Source organism: Cervus canadensis, chromosome 10 (assembly GCF_019320065.1).
Source record: "Cervus canadensis isolate Bull #8, Minnesota chromosome 10, ASM1932006v1, whole genome shotgun sequence".
NCBI lineage: Eukaryota > Metazoa > Chordata > Mammalia > Artiodactyla > Cervidae > Cervus > Cervus canadensis.
The window spans coordinates 14,850,437-14,856,892 of record NC_057395.1 but is presented as its reverse complement, the minus strand read 5'-3'; the positions used below and the strand labels follow the sequence as shown (position 1 = coordinate 14,856,892).

General features: G+C 38.8%; 1 pseudogene; it reads left to right on the top strand.

The window, feature by feature from the left end:
- Window positions 1-5,303: 5,303 nt before the first annotated feature.
- On the top strand, window positions 5,304-5,956 carry LOC122448384 (annotated as a pseudogene).
- Window positions 5,957-6,456: the final 500 nt, after the last annotated feature.

Here is a 6,456-nt window from a genome sequence, read left to right as displayed (position 1 = left end):
CCTGAATTTACTGTAATCTGATTGCTCAAAGCTGACAAGTCTGTAAAAATGTCTAGGATGGGGCAAGATGAAAATATATTTTATCTATTCATATATTGATATGAAAGCCAAAGTATGGGAAATTGAAATTCCCTAATCAGTCCGACTGTTCCTTAGGAATCCAGAGTACTTATAGTATCCAGTGTGTGTGTGAGTTCAGTTGCTTAGTCATGTCCAGCTCTTTACAACCCCATGGACTGTTGCCCATCAGGCTCCTCTGTCCATGAAATCTTCCAGGCAAGAGTACTGGAATGGGTTGCATTTCCTATGTGGGATTTTCCTGACCCAGGGATTGAACCTGCATCTCTTTTGTCTCCTGAATTTTCAGGCAGACTCTTCACCACTAGTGCCACCTGGGAAGTCCCTTGTTCATGCTATCCAGTACAAAGCTACAAATTGCAGATAACATGGCACCTCTACTTGGGTTTTATTTCTTCTTCTGATGAACAGAGAAAAGTCTTCAAAAAAGCCTTAAATGGCCATCACAATTCACTCACTGCTTTTTGCATCCTATAATTGCCACATATGCCCTGTAAGTGTTTGAAATGATTATGTGGTGTGCCACTGTATAAAGAAAGAATTCCTAATGACTGAGTCACTGTGACAGCTTTCTTTATAAGTAGGGTAAAAAGAACATTTGAGATGTAATAATGAGTTTTAGGCCCAATGGACTTGGGGTAGAGAAGGTTAATAACCATAATCACAGGAAGAAAACAGTGAAAGAAGCCACTTTTAATCAGAACAGTAAAGACGGCTTTGGCTAAGAAAATTTAGAGTTGAAAAACAGAAATAAAGAGGCAGGGGAGAGAAAGGAGCAGCTCATCAAACTCCTAAAAGAAACACAACTCATTAAGGAAAAAAAAAATAAGTGCATTTTTGGTTTCTGGCCCAGCATGCATGGAGCTTAGAAGTGATCACTCCATTATAACAATAAGTAAAAAGCTGAACAAACTGAAAATCAACAATTCTTAGCTCTGTCAGAAAATTGAGATCATGAGGATAAACCACTGCCCCCAAAATTGGAAATGGACAGGCAGATACAGTGAATCACAACTTACCAGATAATTAAGTTATAATTAATTATAACAAAAATTATAAGCAAAAGTCTTTGTAAGAACCAGAACTGGGACAGAAAACCCACAATTTTAATTGATGAGTTGGTTTAGTGGGGACAGGCCTAAGAGTTAAAAACTCCAGGGGGACCCAGTCATGGTGAGTGGGGAAGTATAGAACACTCATGAGTTTTATCGTCAGGAGCCCTACCAGATTCCCATCATCTCAGATTCTCAGAAGCATGAGAAAAATCCCCTCATGCTTCTAGTAGGGGGATGGATTTATGTTTAACCAGTGCTTCCATCTTTAAAAAATGGTCATTTAAAATTAAGTGTTTATAAAATGGTTCTTTGAGGGGCATGGTCTATTGAATATTTTTAGACTGTACAGTGAAGAAAGTTTGATTGGTAGCTTTATGCTTCAAAATATAGTTTAGTAAAAAGTAATAAAAAAGAATGATCATTAAATATATATTCTATTATATTAAGACAATATCCCCTTAAAAAGTGCCTTGATTTGAAGAGTGACCTAAAACAAACACTAAGACAAGCATTGTAAGTGGAGGCACCTTATTTGGTGTGTGATCTCAGATTCTCAACAAAGTAGAGAAGTGAGACAAGGAAAGAAGAAAGTCAGTAATGGGAACACTGATTGTTGAGCTGCTTTCTTGTGCAACTGGGATTAAACCCTGTTGAGATGTTCTGGGATACTTGATAAAATATACTTTATAATTGTTCCCCCAAGAGGGGAAGAAAAAGGAAAGTTTGTCTGCCTCTTCCTATTCTTGGTTAATTGAAGTTTGATCCATTAGCCGAAATGGCTTCTACACCAGAAAAAACAAAAACAAGGACAAACAAAGAAAAACACCATACAGAGATGTAGATGTCGAGTCTTGAGTGGGAACCTGCAGTCAGGACCTTCCGTCCAGAGCTGTGTGACCTCCAAGGAGGGCTAGGGGAATGTCAGAAGGTGGGTCTGACCAGGCTCCTTTCAGATGACTGCTTCTGCCCTAGGTCCATGGGAGGTGAGACTTTGTGTACACTCTTTAAGTGTGGAGTCTATTTCCTCTGGTCCTCTGGCTCTCCCAAAAGAAAACCTCACTGACCTTCAGAGCCAAACATTCTGGGGGCTCATCATCTCAGTGCAGAAACCCCAGGCTGGGGAGCCTAATGTGTGACTTAAACCCATTTCAAGTCAGAACCTCTGACTTGTAAGTATCCTTTTGTTTGTGGCCACTCTTTGGGGGGGGGGTGTGGGTCTTAATTATATCCCATCTCTGTACTTCCTACCCATCTCACTGTGGTTTTTCATGTCTTCAGTTGTAGACATTTTCTGCTAGTTTTCTCATCAATAGTTGCTCTGTAGTTTTTCTTTTGAACTGCCCGCTCAAGAAAGTGAGCCCAGAGTCTTCCTACTACACCATCTTGGCCATTCTAGTTCCTGATTTTTAAAATGAATTGGTAAAACTTAGGTATCTTCTACTGAAAATTTTATAAAACTAATCTTTATACAGGGAGGAAACTATTCACTGTGTGAAAGTAAGATGTTTACTGAATCCTACAGAACCTTAAATTACTCTAAATTTCACTGACATAGTCAAACCACCGAAAAGAAGAATCTTCAATCTAGTAAAGTATCTTTACCTTAAGATTAATTTTACTGCTACCCCGGTGAATAGAATCGAGGAACCATAGAAGGTAGAGTGGTTTGGGATTGTCATAAAATTGATTTCAGGCTCTACAGGGGAATGGACTAGCAGGGAATGTTCTCTGTAATATCAGCCAGATGCCCAGAGGAAATTAATATGTAGATGCAAAAAGCGTAACTAGACACCTCATACTGAGTCAGACACGGAATTCTGGCGGCAGAGTGACTGGACAAGAGATTCTAATTAGGAAATGAGAAGAAAGGAAATGAGTATATTCCCCTAAGGACCTGACTGAAGGGTGAAGTTTCATTCACTTGTGTAGAGTATTACAGTCAGAGCTGGTTTTGTTCCCTCAGTCGGGAGAGAACTGTAGACACGAGCTGCGTTTAGATGTGTCTTGTGTTCTCTCTTGTTTCCATTGTCTGATTTCATGGAGATGTGAGTATGTGAAGAAAATTGGTTACAGGTTTTAAATTCTTTGGAAGACAAAAATTGAATATATTTAGAGAAGGGAAGCTCAATGCTCTTGGTCATTAATATGATCAATATGCTTGTGTGAGTCACATGAATCTATATGTTATCTTATAATGATGAAAGCTGTGCTGTCCAGAGTATTTCACTGATTTATCAATAAATTTACAAGGTGCCTCCCAGTCATTTTCAATCATTCAGCCAATATTTTAAAACTCCTACTGTACCCTTGATTCAGTGTTAGACTTTGGTGAAACCTTATGATCTTATGAAGGAATAAAGACACAAATAGAATTACATCAGGGTGCAAATGACAAACATGAAACACCACAGGGATTAGGAAGAGAAAAATCATCTTCAGCTACAGTGACTGCTATAGGAAAATGTAGCATATATCTGCCACCATCATCTACATCATTACAGATATTACTGAATAATTCTACACATTAAATAGGGACAAAAAGGGCTATGATTTCATGAGTTAATCTCCTTATATACTGCAATCATCTTCTAGTAATTTTCAGTACTAGAAACTTTCCCCAAACTCTTTGAGAATCTAAAAACTTTTTAAAGAAAACTTCCAAGCTTCCCTGATAGCTCAGTTGGTAAAGAATCTGCCTGCAATGCAGGAGACCCTGGTTCAATTCTTGGGTTGTGAAGATCCACTAGAGAAGGGATGGGCTGCCCACTCCAATATTCTTGGGGTTCCCTTGTGGCTCAGCTGGTAAAGAATCCACCTACAATTTGGGAGACCTGGATGTGATCCCTGGGTTGGGAAGATCTCCTGGAGAAGGGAAAGGCTACCCATTCCACTATTCTGGCCTGGAGAATTCCATGGACTGTATAGTCCGTGGGGTAGCAAAGAGTCGGACACAACTGAACGACTTTCACTTCACTTCCGAGAACATTAGAATAACTCACTAAATGGAAAACTCTCTTCTGAAATCTCTACAGACAAAGTCCCAGGGAAGAGCTATTTTGATGAAGTCCATATATTAAAATAATGCTTTTTCTAGCATCTTTTGAAAATGAAGAATCTCATTTTGAGCAGTTAAGGTTTTCAGGGTCACAGGTTTTCAAAAGTCATCAAAAATAAAAAGGGAGAAAGTAGAATATTAAGTCACATCTCATCTCTAGATTTCTGAAACACAGAGGGAGAAATGAGAAGAAGGAGGGAAGGAAGAGGAGAGAGAGGAAGAGAGCGAATGAAGGAGAACACACACTTACTAATAAATATTAGTGAGCTTGAAAAAGACCTTGTATTCATATATGTTGGATCATATATGATCCAAAAATCCATCCAAAAATGGATCATTTTTTTTCAAATAAAAAAGGGAAAACTTTCACAGTTTGAGAGTGAAAGTAAGATAGAGAATAAAAGATAAAGAGAATGAAAATATCACATATACCAGAATGTTTACTTTTACATTCTCCTGTTTGAATTTTGAAGCAGATTTCCAGAGTTTGTTTCTTGGTTGTATGTGTGTAGAAGAGCTATATTCTAAAACAGAAAAATAAGAGGAACTGGCCTCAGTACTCAATGCCTGCATATCATTTATTTATTCATCAACTATTTATTGGGTATCTACCATGCCAGACACTGTCCATTTGTTATACAGAGATAAACAAGATTTAGTATTTACAACTTTGAAATCCAATTAGGTTTCAGAGAAACAAATACAGTTCTCTCATCGATGATAAATTTAGCGCATACTATGTTTCACATACTCTGCCAAGCACCTTATATTCACTTGTAAAGAAAATAGGATTGTATCTTCCTCATCGGTAAATAAGCTGGAGCCTTGGAAAGTTATTTAAACTTGCCCATCATTTCCTCTGCTGAGGTCAGGCTTCTAATCACTTTATTGTATATTTTAAAGAATTATGTTTGAGCTGTTTTTATTTTTATTTTTATGAAGGAAGCAAGAAACTCTTCCTGGAATTGGAAGGAAGGAAGGAAGAGAACTTGTGGAAGTTCTCCAGCACTGGTCATATTTTAGATGAGTCTTAAAGGGTGAGTGGATGGGGCAATGAGAAGAACATATGAATAGATGGAAGAACAGAAACTTGAACAAATAACAGTTAGCTCAGGATGAAACACTGGGGAAGCTTGAAAGAGAGGTGAGAAATAAGGATGGGAAAGTCAGCATGACGCTAGTGAGCCTGACATGTTGAGAAGCTTGATAAAACATCAAAATTATTACAGAAGATGACACCTTAGGACAAATTCCACAAAAGCAGATCCTGAGACAGGGATCCAGATGCAAGCGATTTATTAAGGAAACACCCTCAGGAGAACTTAGGTGGATGAAGGAAGACAGAGAAGGGAAAGAGGTCAATCAATAGATCATTTTAGTCTTTCAGCCATCTTGGATCCTGTGGAGGCCTGCTGGGAACAGGGTTTCTAAAAGGACATATAGAAGGTTGTGGTCCAAGGCGATTTTTGCTGGCTACGAGCAGGGTCTATGGAACCAGAGGGAGCACTCAGTGCTTCTGAAAACTGAAGGTGTGTGTGCTCGAGATGAAACTGACCTCTATCTAAGCAAGAGATGTGCTTGTGTGCACAAAGCAAGGAAGAATGCAGTAACTACTGGTGGAAAATCTTAAAAAGCCAGAGTAATCTGGGGAAAGATAACTCAGGCTCACGGAAGGAGTGGCACGGTGTGGACCAAATTCCAAAGCAACTGTCCTATTAGGGCCACTGGGCATAGTATCTGTGCAATGTGGTACCATTCAAGGATTTAAACTAACTGAAAAGTAAATAAATGAAAGTGTGGATTTTTTTCTTTTGGTTAAACAAACAAACTCACTTTCAGGCAAAATCCCAGTCTCAGCTTAATCCCATTGGAGAGCTCTGGAATGGAAATTACATCTTAAAAGAAGTTATGCACACAGGCAAACAATCTAAGATTCCTACTCCCCGCGTAGGTCATTGGCTATGCCAGGGATATGATCTAACAGAGCCTTCTAATTCTGTGTGAAGATTGGTGAAGCAATTCCAACAGCCCAATGGTTGACGTCTGAAATCCAGCCTGCAAGGCAAGCAGAAGCTGTAGGATGGGGGTAGAGAACATGAGCAGAGAAAAACAGTGTTTGTTATAGGTGGCAATTCCCTAATTGTCATCAGAATGACATTTGTTAGAATTAAAATTGTCACTCAAATGACATTAGAGTGACACTGACTCAGAGACCCTGAAATTCTTGAATTGAAAAACAGTAAAATCTGCAGACTAAAAATTGTCTGA